Genomic DNA, 14,923 nt, shown 5'->3' on the forward strand with positions numbered 1-14,923 from the left:
CAGAATGTAATCATTCATTTAGAAGTATTTGAAGTGATGGCTGTGGAGAATCTGCAGCAGCTCCTGCAGGACACACTTCCAAAAACCTACTCTTAATCAGTGAGACACAAACAGGATGACTGTTTTCACATCAGCGGCAAAAGGCAACTTTTCCTGCTTACAACAACCTTCTACTCTGCATAAACACATCTAATGCTTGTACATATGAATTATGAATAACTAGTTGCTTTAACATTCACAACTTCCAATTGCTTCTTCTTTCACATTGTTTTCTAGACATTTCGACTGTAATTTCTATGATTTCATTGCTGAAGTGTATTCCACTTAAAAGTGCAACATTGCTGTGGCTTATTCATAATAAACATTTGTAAATATAAATGATAAACTCTGCATAGGTATATACTCTCAATGGGTGTTCCACACACTATTGGCTTACCTTGCTATTCGCCGCTTAAGCATCTGTGGAGTTCTCCCTTTGTTTAAAATCTGAGGCTAGTTCTCCCAGAAAGACTTGCACAAGTTTAAATTGCTAAACTTTCACAGCTGCACATTCTTCCTTGTTCCCCCTCAGAATGCAAAGTTACCTGAGTGCTGCATTTACAAGCCATGTAACAAGCACACAAAATTAATGTATGACAAAGATTAGTAAGAAATTACTTATTCAGCTTGAGAAAGAGCTGACAAAGACAAAAAAGTCAAGTTACTGAGCAACTGTGCTGTCGCCAGTCCAGCACAACTCTTACAAATGCACAAAACTGGCCGTAATCACTTTGTCAGATGGCTACTCCACAGTTTAGTGTGCTGGAATGCACAAGTGATTTCTTCACCAATGTATGGCAGTCTCTAACACTCCCTTCTATCATCACGCATACATACATACATATATATACAAGCACATACACATACATCCACATATACACATGCACAGACACCCATACACTCCATAATTTTAAACCAGTCATCACAACACATAATGCCAACACTGCAAAACAAGAAGTAAACAAAGTGAAACCTACTGAAATGGCGACACTCTGTCTTTCTCTCTCTCTCTCTCTCTCTCTCTCTCTCTCTCTCTTTCTCTCCTCCTCTCTCTCTACCCGTTGCCTGCCACCGTCTCTTTCTTTCTTTTCTCTCCTTTTCTTTTTGCACTGTTCACTCGTTCGCACCTCTCTTCCCTCGTTCTATCAATCTTTCTTTGTTTGAGCTCTCTGTCTGTATTATTATCCGCTAGCACTTGGAGAGATGGAGAGGGAGAGGGAGTGGAGGAGCGGGGCGAGCTGCAGCCGCTCTAGAGGAGAGAGAGAGAGAGAGAGAGAAGGAGGGAGGGAGGGAGAGTGAGAGAGGCAGACAGACAGGAAGGAGGGGAGTGAGAGATGGAGAGAGGGAGGGAGGGATGTACGAGGTAGGAGAGAGAGAGAGAGAGAGAGACGGAGAGACAGAGACTGCAGCAGCAGAGCAAAAGTGTGGAGGATGAAGCAGGCAGAGCCAGACTTACCGTCTTCCTCTCTCCAGCAGACAGCAGCCAGCCAGCCGCTATGCAAAGAGACGGGGACAGAATGAGAGAAACTGGCGAAGCTTACACTGAAGCGTCCATTTCCTGGCCTGTGAGAAACAAGGGGAATGTATTTCAGTTTCTCTTTCTGTTGCACTCTCTCTCTCTCTCTCTCTCTCTCTCTATCTCTATCTCTCTCCTCTATGTTATTTTTGTGCTGTAGACTGTCCGTTCTTAGTCACTCCCTGCATAGCTCTCCCCTTAGACCACAGAGTGTACAGAGCCATGTGAGTGCAGTATCGTGTGCAGCAGACTCGGTGTGTGTGTGTGTCTGTGTGTGTGTGTGTATGTGTGTGTGTGTGTGTGTGTGTGTGTGTGAGAGAGAGAGAGAGAGAGAGAGAGAGAGAGAGAGAGAGATAGAGAGAGAGACAGAGAGGGAGAAAGAGAAAGACAGTGCATGCTTGGTATGGAATATGAATTAAAGGGATGCAAAACATACCTCATGGAAAATTAATTCAGTCCCACATTACATGAGGACAATCTCTGCTTTCAGCGCATGCTGTCACTGTCAGCTCACGATTTGATGTAATCCCCAAAAGAGAACAAAGTTTTCCTGTTGCAATGAAATATAGGCCAAAATGCTAATGTATGGTGCTTTCTCTAGGTTATTTTTTAGAATCATTTCTATTTTAGATCTAATACTACTGTGTATTTGGGAAATGTAGGCAGTGGACAGTTCCTGGTGCTGAAATGTAACAAACAGTGGACAGTTCCCAGTTCTGAAATGTAACAAACATTGGACAGCACATGGTGTTAAAAATGTGTATGAAATGTAACAAATAGTGGGCAGCTCTGAGTGCTGAAATCTCCCAAAAAAGCAGGCCAAAATGTGTAGTACTATCTGTAATCATTTTACATGTCTATAAATGCAGCATAATATCCAGACAAATCTAGATAGAGTGTATCTTGTGGTTGTGAATTTAAAGGGTCTTGTAGAAGCTCCTAGAGCTGAAAACCAAGACTGAATGTACAGCTCTTGGTGCTAAACACACTGGTGCTGAGCTGCACAGCGGAGGAAGATTCAGCAAGGGTAGCGACTAAACAAGGCAGTTTAAGAAAGACAAACAGCTCTTTTATTGTGTTCTCACCTTTCTACCTATGCTGTTTGAACAACAGATGAATGGTGGGGGCAACTGAGCTGCCTCTCGTTTGCATACTGTATATAATGGCAGCTGTCTTAGAAATGCCTCTCTAATCACATTAATAGGCTTAATCAGTGAATTAGTAGCGGGGAAATGTCAGAGTAGCCAGCAGAAAATGGAGAGGCTAATTAATGGAAAGGGAGACTGGCTAAAAAAGCCGCCTAGCATCGAGGACATGTGTGGAGGGTACTCTACCTTACTGGCAATGCTCAAGAGGGTCCACTGTAAAACACACTCGTACGGAAATTACCCGCATGGATGCAGACACTCATTAGACAAAAACCATAATATGCAGGAGTCTGATAGCCAAGGACTGTTGCATGCAGTAATACACATTAGCATTTTAAATCAAATGGTAACCACTGTCCAGGATATGTGGTACAACTGTGGCAATAATGATTAAGAAACTCTATGAGGCTTTCCAAAACTGTTTTGTGTTTACGCTGGAGAATGACTGGAGAAGACGCCATTTGTGTGTGCCATGAACAACCTTCTTGTCACTTCTCTGGAAAACAGACCGATCGATAGACGCCACATGCACACACAGAGCAATCACACCACTCTCAAAGCTCTTTCACAGCCTCAGCATCAAAGTCTGCCGTTTAGAGAAGCCTGCAAGCCTGTCTGGCACTTTCCCTTATCCTCCCCACTCTCAGTGTTATTCTGCAGGGGCTGCAGGGGCTGTGACAGCACCCATAAGGTTTGGTCTGAGATCAGCTCCGCTCTAAAATCTTTATTTTCACCATATCCCAAATGAGAAAATGAGAAATGCCACACTGCTCTGAGATCAGAGGCTGGAGGCAACACACCAGTGATGGAGGCGACAGGCACAAAGAGCAGCCTCAGCCTCAGAGAGCAGGGATTTAGGGGGGTGGGGGTGGCACAGGGAGCCATAAGCAGTAATTAAAGGAGATAGCTTGGGGAGGCTGAGAGGAGAAGAGACTGGAGGAGACACACACAGGCATGAGGAAAGAGCTGAGGCAGCGGCGTGTGTGTGTATGTGTGTGTGTGTGTGTGTGTGTGTGTGTGTATTGGGGGGCAGACATGTCTTCACTGGTGAAGAAGACAAATGCAGACTGATAGGCTGGAGGAGCCTCATAGGGGCTGATTTACTTTCAGAGATGGTGCATACATTCTCACACATCTTTATATATTTTTTTTCTATATTTAGTTGAATACTGCTATACCTTCACCTGAAATAACCTCAATAACCAAAACCTCAATAAGCAAGTTCATACTGCCATACAGCACTGCACATATGTCATAGACCTCCTTTAATTTATTTTATTTTCAGTCAAAAAAGGCAAGGATTATTAATTATAAAGATTTTCAGGGGATCTCTTTGTCTTTTATAGGTCTCTTACCATGAGGCTTCAGTGTTTCAGAAATCTGCAATTTATTTCACACATTTGAAGTTCTAGCATTTTCTTCTTTTTTCTGTTTCTTTTTCTCTGTAATGACTTCTTGGCAGCTACACATCCTTTCAGACCCATAGCATTCTCATACTGGAAGGATGGACAGAAACCTGTGAATGTTTTCATTTCCACAGAAATAAAAGAATGGAAATAGCTAGCTAGACAGCTAGGTAGATATATAGATAGAACTTTGTTGATCCTGCACTGCATATAATTGCACATAAACAAATAAGTTAAATATGCAGTACACATAAATTTTACATTTTGCCACTGTCCATGTATGTCCATTTTTTTCATTTTTATTTTTCTACATCCAGCTGTCATTTATGGTGTGTGAAAATTTCATGATGATTGGACAAATAGAAATCCTCTAAAATTGCTTGTAATAAAACCTCTTTATGTTAACTTACATTACAAAATAAGAGCGTTTCTCCTATAAATGTACTATTTTAGAGATACTTGTTTTTTTGGACAGTGATGATATGTAAAAAATAGACAACAATATTTTTTAAATCAATTACATAACCATTTAAATGTATACATGCACTCCCTCTCTCTTTGCAAAGACTAAATAAAAAAGCGAAAATATTTAATATGAGTGTATATGTATTTTACTTGATGTTTCACATGCACATATAGGAGCACAGAGACTGAGAGTCTCTCTCTCTCTCTCTCTCTCTTACAACCCTATCTACAGGTCTTTGTGTCTCTCTCTTCTCTCCCTGCCAAAATTTCTCCTTCTCCGACGCGTCAGAATGCGACCTTCTGCTCGAGCCCTGCCAAACGAGGAGCGCTCATCAGCCATGCAAATGAGCGTGCATCCATTAGCGCTGACAGATGGCCTGCTGGAGCAATGCTGATGGAGGAGAGGAAAGGGAGCGTTTCTCAGGCACAGCACTCACTGAGGGGAGAAACAGAGAGAGAGAGAGAGAGAGAGAGAGAGAGAGAGAGAGAGAGAGAGAGAGAGAGAGAGAGAGTGAGAGAGAGAGACTGGGCGAGGCGCTGGGATGGTTGCCCCACACAGCTGTCACTGGCTTTGGGTTTCTGATGGCATTTTACAGTGATAGGATTACTCTCAGCATTCCTGGTCCATGTGTGTTTTTGTTGTGGTACATTTTTAAGGCATGTGCTGGTTTTATAGTAAAACCTGAGAAGCGTGGAGCTAACCTACATTGTGAGGACCAGCAATATATAGTCAACTGTATATGTGCACCCAGTTCTGACTGAGTGATTCACCTGTGCACACACTGTATAAAAAGCACTGACCAACAGAATGGGATACTCTGAAGCAGCTGTGTATGAGCTGGTCACCTTGCCCAAAGCCAAGCATCAGCTAGAGTAGTACAAAATCCATGGGCGTTCCATGAAGTGGTGGCGTTCCATACAGTACCTCTGGGGTGAGTTGGAATGGCATTTTTGATCCAAAACTAATTATCCAACATCAGTACCTGACCTCACTGTTGTGGTTGTGGCTGAATGCAATCAAATCCTCACAGCAATTCTGCAATATCTAGAGTAAAGCCTTCTCAGAAGAGTAGCCACTGTTACTATAGCAAAGAAGGGACAAATTCCATAATAATACTCTGCAGACCTTTGGACCTTTGCATATTGTGTGACCCCACATTCAGACACTGCAAAAACACGTAGAGTGAGTATTGTTCCTGTTGTATCTTTACATGTATGATGTGATATAATTTTGCCATTTTTAGGGTAATTCAGTGTTGAATGTTCACAAAGCACATGCTATGATGATACCACATGATAACTTTAAAGGAGGACAAAAAAATCATACTTTACTTTTAATGTTAGTCAGTGGAACCAGAATTTTTTCTAAGTAATTTTGGGCTGTTTCTTTTGCTCCATTCATCATGAAATTTACAAACAATGTAAAGGGCAACAGATATTATTTTTTCAAATTATGTCAAAAATGTACAAATGATACAAATGGAGGTTTTGTTCTGACAGCAGCGATATCTATGATGAATGCAAAGTGTTTTATATATGGGTGAAGATGTTCTCTCCTTTAGTGACTGTGTGTGCTGGTAAAGGTATCAGCACACATACAGTACACAAAGGCAGGGAGAAGGCGGCTCCTCAGTGCAGCCGTGCTAACAAAGGTCTCTTGAGGAGAAGAGAGCAGACACACAGAGAGGGAAAGAGAGGCAGAGAGAGAGATAGTGAGAGATAGTGAGTGAGCGAGTGCGAGAATATCACTTTGCACTCTCTCCAGTTTCTCTGTGTTTTGACTGCAGTCTCCCTGTAGTAAATCCGGCTCCTAAATTAGCTGCAAATGGTCATTCCACCCCCACAACACACACACACGCACACACACACATGCACACACACACACACACACACAAATACAAATCTCCACAATCTCCCTGCTATACTGCTATACAACTATGGAACCTCATATAACCGCTGAATTAGAGATTAGCGTGAAAGAACGAGGTGGAAAGCACAGTGTGCTTTTCTGTGTGTGTGTGTGTGTGTGTGTGTGTGTGTGCGCATTCCCAGTCTGGGCTCATTTGAAGGCTATGGCGGCATGACCTACTTAAAGCGCCAGGCTTGAATAATGTATCTCACAGAGAGAGAGAGAGAGAGAGAGAGAGAGATAGAGGGAGAGAGAGAGAGAGAGAGAGAGAGAGAGAGAGAGAGAGAGAGAGAGAGAGATAGAGGGAGAGAGAGAGAGAGTGAGGGTGGGGGAGAAAGCCAAAATTCTTACATCTGTGTTGATATACCTTAATATGAAGAAATAGCCTTCCTTCATGAAGAGACTGAATGCACAGGGGGAAGATGAGAGAAGGTGAGAGAGAGAGACAGAGAGAGAGAAAGAGAGAGAGAGAGAAAGTGAGAGAGAGAGAGACAGAGAGAGAGAAAGAGAGAGAGAGCGAGAAAGTGAGAGAGAGAGAGCAAGAGAAAGTGTGAGAGAGAGAAGGAGAGAGAGATGAACAGGGAGAGAAAAAGAGAGAGGGTGAGAGAGAGACAGTGAAAGAGACCCTTAAATAGAGGAATCTAGAGAGAGAAAGAGAGAGAGTGAGAAAGACACATTTCTTGCTCACACTTCAATATCAACAAGTAGCTGCTATAGAGGTTAAAGGCAGAGCGAGAGAGCGAGAGAGAGAGAGAGAGAGAGAGAGAGAGAGAGAGAGAGAGAGCGAGAGAGAGAGAGAGAGAGAGAGAGAGAGAGAGAGAGCGAGAGAGAGAGAGAGAGTGAGAGAGCGAGAGAGAGAGAGAGAGAGAGAGAGAGAGAGAGAGAGAGAGAGAGAGAGAGAGAGAGAGAGAATATGAAAGAACATTTCAGGGAAATAAAGACGTCAAACTGATGTGGCACATGAGGTACATTTGGTAGAACAGAAGATGGATTGTATTACATATATACATAACTTTGCTGTCACATCTGAAACTTGTAATTTTTTCTTTGCTTTATAAATTTTGTTACATAGCTACTCTTCATATAGTGTGAACATTTCCTGATAAATGGACCAAAAGAAATTTTTCAAAAGAATGTTGCTCTCCTATAATGCTACACATTTTGTTACAACAACAGATACACTTTTTTAAATGATGTGTTAATTAACAACATGCTTTTGTGTTATCTATTTTTAACACATTTTGGGCCCTATTGTCTTAAACATGTATTAAAAGTAACACCGTGACATCTTATTGTGTTGTTCTTCACCTTTTTCAACCCTTTTTCACAGTAGAGCTTATATGTAGTTTCTGATTGTTTTGGAGAAGGAGTTTCAGTTAAAATACACATTTTCCTGAAACCACCACTGTAAAGAAATCCACATCAGTAATATCGTTATAATGAACCACTTCACATCAAACCACCTTGAATCTCAACAAGTGAATTATGCAGAAACTTTGAAAAATTGGTGGGATTCCCCTTCAAATATGGCATTTTAGTATATTATTTTCATTGAGCTTAGATATTGGAAAAGAATAAAGCAGAAAGTATATAATGTGGTTAGTGAACAACAGTCGTGCATTAAAAGGTGCATAAATGTATTCTCCGTGCAGGAATGTGGACTCATTTTCAGAAAATCAACAAACAACAAACAAAATCAACAAACATAGACCAGAAGTGGGCAACCCAAATGTTAGATACATTTTTCCCACCTTGGGAGCCACAACATGTCCATTTTATTAAAGTAATGTAAATACAGTATGTCATCCATTTTCTAAGCTGCTTCTCCATCAGGGTCGTGGGGGGGTGCTGGAGCCTATCCCAGAAGTCTTTGGGTGGAAGGCAGGATACACCCTGGACAGGTCGCCAGTCCATCGCAGGGCAGACAGACAGACAGTCACACCTAGGGGCAATTTAGTATCTCCAATTGGCCTGACTGCACATCTTTGGACTGTGGGAGGAAACTGGAGAACCCGGAGGAAACCCACGCAGACACGGGGAGAACATGCAAACTCCACACAGAGAGGACCCCGGTCACCCGGCCGGGGAATCGAACCCAGGCCCTCCTCGCTGTGAGGCGACAGCGCTACCTACCACGCCACCGTGCCACCCCTCAGTATGTCATAATGTAGTTTGTCATTTGCCAGCTTTTTGGTTTTGGAGTGCAGCTAACGATTTTGCTAATTGCTGTACCTGTCACGATTGGCTCCTCCCACTCCACCATGTGCTATTCTGTTTACTGTCTGGTAGTCTACGTGCCTCTTTGTTTTGATTCTTTGATGTCCTGCCCCCTTGTTTTGCAACTCCGCCCCTGATTATTTCCACCTGTTTACCACCTGTCCCTCGTCATCCCTGTGATATATAAGCCCTGTGTTTGCCCTGGTTTGTGTTGATCTTTGTTTGAGCGTGCTGTATGTGTTTGATGTATGGTTTTTGATTTTTCAGCCCCAGTTGTTTGTGTAACCTGTGCTTTTTCGTCATGTCTGTCCCTCCTGCTCTCTGTGTTGTCTATTTGAACCTGGACCATTATGACCATGACCCTGGATTTACCTAGAATAAATCTCGCTTTTCTCAGCTCATGCGTCCGCCTCATCACTCCTCGTTACAGCACCTTTAAGATGGAACTGGAAAATTCAAACAAGAAGCTGATGAGTGAGACTTCAGCTTTGCAACTTTTTAGTATTTTACAGTTTCTTGTTGCGGATTAAATGTATCAGCAGTACCCAGCTGGACTGATTATAAATGCAGATATGTCCATTTATCTCCAAATTATCAAAGTTTCCCTTAAATTCTCTTTGTCTTTTCACTAGCTACTGGCTAGGCAAGACTGTTTTCTGCATTGCTGTGTGACCAGCAGTCTGTGCTTCAGTCTTCAGGGTTAAAGTGTGAATAAGCAGTTATACATATAATTCCAGCATTTAAGACCATTTTTTAACTGTGTTAGAATGATCAGCAGAGCTTTATTGTACTGCAAAGGTGGATTATTTTATTGTTACCTAAAAATCTAATTCTGCTGTGGAGAAACTAGCAGGGCAGTAAAAGAGCTGCATGTGGTCCTAGATCTGCATGTTGCTGACCCCTGATATAGATAAAGAGACAAAGCAAACTCTACACTCCACCTGCATCCGTTTTCCATTTCTCTGACAGCTGCCACTCTAACTCCAATGACCGCCAGTCACTCCTGGGGTGGCCGTGTCATGCAGACCCATTCATGAGCCATATGGCTGAGGAGCAAGCCAGATACTGATAGCATACCGCTCAGCTGAAAGACAGCCAGTGCTGAGAGGTGAATGTGTGTATGTGTGTGTGTGCGTGCAAAAGGGTTGACGTGAGGTGTAAATGTGTAGAGGAAGAGACTTGCTCAGGATGCACAGCACGGTGTGTGTGTGTGTATGTGTGTGTAGATGCACCCTAATGCAATGTGTCTAATTGGATAATTTCAGTAATGCCACCCAATCAGGCAGTTATTGGCCAACGAGTAGAAAAAAACACTGCACAGACCTGCAGAGACAGACGGGGAGGAGCTAAGGACAAAGTGACCATTTTCATGGTCCAGTGTAAAAATGTAGTTCTTACTGTACTATACTATACTATACTATACTATACTATACTATACTATACTATACTATACTATACTTCTTACTATACTATACTATACTAGAGATCTTTCTATACTATAGTTCTTACTATACTATCCTATCCTATCCTATACTATACTATACTATACTATACTATACTATACTATAGTTCTTACTATACTATACTATGCTATACTATAGATCTTACTATACAATACTACAATATACTGTACTATACTGTACTATACTATACTAGTTTTTATTCTTAAGAGTAAGAATTACACTTTTTAATTTCTTTACTATGTTCAAGTTTTTATTAGTAATTGTTTTAATAACTGTTATTTATGCAAGATCCTCCATTCAATGATACCTGTGGAGAACCATCAGTCTGCTAAACTTAAGTGAGTGTGAATTATAAGACAGGTGCATGAGGTGCATACAACACATATCAAACACATGCCTAAACAGCTGTACAGCACATTTTATCAACATCAAGCACTTCGACCTAGACATAAACAGCGCAAGATTAAGTGATCTCTATCACAATCAGCAATGTCTAGCAAAATGACAAACAAAAATACTTTTAGTTACAGAGCTAAAAAGTCAAAATAACCAGAACAATCAAAAAGCAGGACCATGCAAAGGCAAAATAATTATAAAAATAATTTTTAATCTGGTATTTTTTGATACACCAGCCAAACAAAAACATATTTAAATGAAAAATATATGTTAATATGTTTTCTTCTTTTTTTGCTCATGGTAACTGGTAGGAAGCTCCATAATAACTGAAATGACCCCCATTTCTACTATCAAGAATTAAAAAAAAAGCTAAAATGGCTTACCATAGACACTTCAGCTAACTGACCTATTTGCTGAACCCTGCCCCTGAATTAATATGAGGTAGAAACACACAAATACACACACACACACACACACACACACACACACACACACACACACACACACACACACACTTTCAACAGACAGAGTCACTTTATTTACTAGCTAGCTAACTCAGCTAACACCAGAAGACCCAGTGGATATACATATACATTGATAAACATTAACATGTATATAATGATACATTAATCTATCCTGCAGTCGGGGTGGAAAAAGTGAAAGTCCTATACTGTCCAGCAGCTCCTTGAATGTTGGCTCACATTAACCCTTTAAAATCCCAGGCTTATTATTCTGTGACTACAGGGACTATTCTTAGGTTATACAATTGTATAATAAATCTTGGCCCATCGATACTGGCCATTTAAGGCATTAAATCATAGGTGTGAACCTCTACAGACAGTAAACATTATATTCACAGCCTTTAAGATGTAAAAATTCATTGACATCTGTCATAAAGCCTCTGATCATGTGTTATTATCTATATGGTGAGATCAAGGAGTAAATGTATTTTTCTCAAGTGGATTTTATGTAAATGAGTCCAGATGTGATAACTGTACAGTTTGTTCTAGAGATGGACCTATCAGTGCTTTTGGGGCCAATACCGATTGCCTTTCAGGACAAATTGAGGGTGATTAAAAATGTATACATCGTCAAAGTCAGTTCTTATAACATTATTGATGATTTTATATACCAGAATTCATTTTTACATTACCAGTTTTTTCAAACTCTCTTCATATTTAAGAATGAGTTAAACTGTTTGTTTTTGTGCCTTTAAGACTGGTTAGGGAAAAAAAAAAAAAAAAAAAAAAAAAAAATATATATATATATATATATATATATATATATATATATATATATGTGTGTGTGTGTGTGTGTGTGTGTGTGTGTGTGTATATAAAAAATATATAAATGTATATAAAAGTGCCATTACTTCATGTAAAAGCAAGTACATTTCTATTTTAACTCAAGTACAAATAGAAATATAGGCCTTCTGCTATCACTCAAGTAATGTTTCACAAAGGACATACAGTGGGGTAAAAAAGTATTTAGTCAGCCACTGATTGTGCAAGTTCTCCTACTTAGAAAGATGAGAGAGGTCTGTAATTTTCATCATAGGTACACTTCAACTATGAGAGACAAAAAAAATCCAGGAAATCACAGTGTAGGATTTTTAAAGAATTTATTTGTAAATTATGGTGGAAAATAAGTATTTGCTCAACAACAGTTCAACTCAATACTTTGTAACATAACCTTTGTTGGCAATGACAGAGGTCAAACGTTTCCTGTAAGTCTTCACCAGGTTTGCACATACTGTAGCTGGTATTTTGGCCCATTCCTCCTGCAGATCTCCTCTAGAGCAGTGATGTTTTGGGGCTGTTGCTTCAATTCCCTCCACAAATTTTCTATGGGGTCGAGGTCTGGAGACCACTAGGCCACTCCAGGACCTTGACGTGCTTTTTACGGAGCCACTCCTTCGTTGCCCGAGCGGTGTGTTTGGAATCATGACATGCTGGAAGACCCAGCCACGTTCCATCTTCGGTGCTCTTACTGATGGAAGGAGGTTTTGGGCTACAATCTCACAAAACATGGCCCCGTTCATTCTTCCCTTAACATAGATCAGTCGTCCTGTCCTCTTTGCAGAAAAACAGCCCCAAAGCATGATGTTTCCACCCCCATGCTTCACAGCAGGTATGGTGTTCTTGGGATGCAACTCAGCATTATTCTTCCTCCAAACACGACGAGTTGAGTTTTTACCAAAGAGTTCTATTTTGGTTTCATCTGACCACATGATATTCTCCCAATCCTCTTCTGGATCATCCATATGCTCTCTGGCAAACTTCAGAGAGGCCTGGACACTTAAGCAGGGGGACACGCCTGGCACTGCAGGATTTGAGTCCCTCTCGGCATAGTGTGTTACTGATGGTAGCCTTTGTTACTTTGGTCCCAGCTCTCTGCAGGTCATTCATCAGGTCCCTGCGTGTAGTTCTGGGGTTTTTGCTCACCGTTCTCTGATCATTTTGACCCCACAGGATGAGATCTTGCATGGGGCCCCAGATCAAGGGAGATTATCAATGGTCTTGTATGGCTTCCATTTTCTTACAATTGCTCCCACAGTTGATTTATTCACACCAACCTGCTTGCCTATTGTAGATTCACTCTTCTCAGCCTGGTGCAGGTCTACAATTTTCTTCCTGCTGTCCTATGACAACTCTTTGGTCTTGACCATGGTTAAGTTTGGAGTCTGACTGTTTGAGGCTGTGGACAGGTGTCTTTTATACAGATAATGAGGTCAAACAGGTAATTAATACAGGTAACGAGTGGAAGACCGAAGAGCTTCTTAAAGAAGTTAAAGGTCTGTGAGAGCCAGAAATCTTGCTTGTTTGTGGGTGAAAATACTTATTTTCCACCATAATTTACAAATAAATTCTTTAAAAATCCTACAATGTGATTTCCTGGATTTTTTTTCTCATTTTGTCTCTCATAGTTGAAGTGTACCTATGATGAAAATTACAGACCTCTCTCGTCTTTCTAAGTAGGAGAACTTGCACAATCAGTGGCTGACTAAATACTTTTTTGCCCCATTGTATGTACTTTCACTCAAGTACAGTGTTTTTGCATGTTGATCATTGCTATTGTACAGCACAGTGACAAGTGAAATCTCAATCAGAACAGCCTAAAGACCCCAGGATGCCTCTCCACTGAAACATTTGCAGTGGTGAATATTCTTCTATACATCTGTCTGCTGGACACGAGTGTGAAGGACAAATCTGCAGTGACACGTCTGCTGTACTGTGGAAGAGACCATAGGCAAAAGACTTATCTCAGTCACTCTCTCTCACTCTCTCTCTTTCTTTCTCTGCCTTCCAGGCCTAGCAGATAGGTGAGAAGAATGAGGGGTGGCAGAGGAGAGAGGCGAGAGAAGGGTGTGAGAAAATGAGAGAAGCTTGAGCATGCAAACATCTCCTTGCTGACAGACATTTAACTTGACTTTTGATGGTGCTGTTGTAATTGTAAAGTACAGAACCTGGGAAAAAGGACTGTATTCATAACAGAGTATATATATACTAATTGGGCACTTTATTAGACACATCTACATTGTTGGATCACCTTATAGGTGTACTGTTAGGCACTATAACTCATCCTGTAGCCCTTCCTAAGTGGCCAGTACAATGATGATCTCACTGCTCTGCTGGAAATGCTCCATCACCCACAAGATCTGGTCAGTGGTAGTCCCTTGGTGGTAACTTCCCACTGAAGGATGGGTTATAGGGAGGCGAACTGCAGAAACAGATCAGTAATTGGAACCTATGTGTAAAGTGTACCTATATGGCAGGTGTTTCTGATAAAATGGTCAGTGAATGCAGGTGTACTTAATAAACTGTTGACTCAATATATGTGATTGAGCATCCTTTTGCTCTCATCTACCACGGTGAGTAAAGTGTTTTACAGGTCTTTGTAGCTGCAAAGCACAAAACCAGCAATGTTTGGGGCCAAAGCACCCTTCCAGAGCCCCATTGAGGTCACCTCCTTCAGTCAACGTGGACAAGAACATATGCTGCAATTTCATATGCTCTGAAACCATGAACTGCTGTTTCCACACACCTACTGATCTCTCTAAACTCAGCCCCACCCTCCCTTCTGCTGTTTTTGCCTGGAGCCTCATTTTAAACCTGAAGGCAAATCACAGTAGGGAACTGCTGTTGGGGAAGGTTGTTGAGGAGGCGTCTGATGCATATGCATTTGGCCTTGGACGAGATGAAAGGAGGGTTCTTCCCAGCAGGCTTCAGACCCAACCGCAGCCCCCTGCCAATCACCTCCACCCTGATTCCCCAGAGGAGGCAGGGTTGGGGGGGAAAGGTGAGTTAGTCCCACCTCCAGTCCAGCCTCCACCCTAGAAACACCTCGCTATACTTCATGCTACA

The 14,923-nt window shown here is 41.4% G+C and overlaps 1 protein-coding gene across 10 annotated transcripts in view; it reads right to left on the bottom strand.

The window, feature by feature from the left end:
• Positions 1-1,869, bottom strand: part of myt1la (myelin transcription factor 1-like, a) — a 78,389-nt gene extending 76,520 nt beyond the window's left edge. For 8 of the 10 annotated variants that reach the window (XM_017682522.2, XM_017682483.2, XM_017682506.2 and 5 more), the window contains exon 1: positions 1,017-1,279. The gene's annotated coding sequence lies outside the window, so the exon portion shown is untranslated. Of the gene's footprint in view, positions 1-436; positions 587-1,016; positions 1,280-1,495 lie in introns of those variants that run through there. The other 2 variants (XM_017682469.2, XM_037537907.1) reach the window with 2 other exon arrangements.
• Between the last annotated feature and the right edge of the window lie 13,054 nt (positions 1,870-14,923).

Source organism: Pygocentrus nattereri, chromosome 4 (assembly GCF_015220715.1).
Source record: "Pygocentrus nattereri isolate fPygNat1 chromosome 4, fPygNat1.pri, whole genome shotgun sequence".
Lineage (NCBI taxonomy): Eukaryota > Metazoa > Chordata > Actinopteri > Characiformes > Serrasalmidae > Pygocentrus > Pygocentrus nattereri.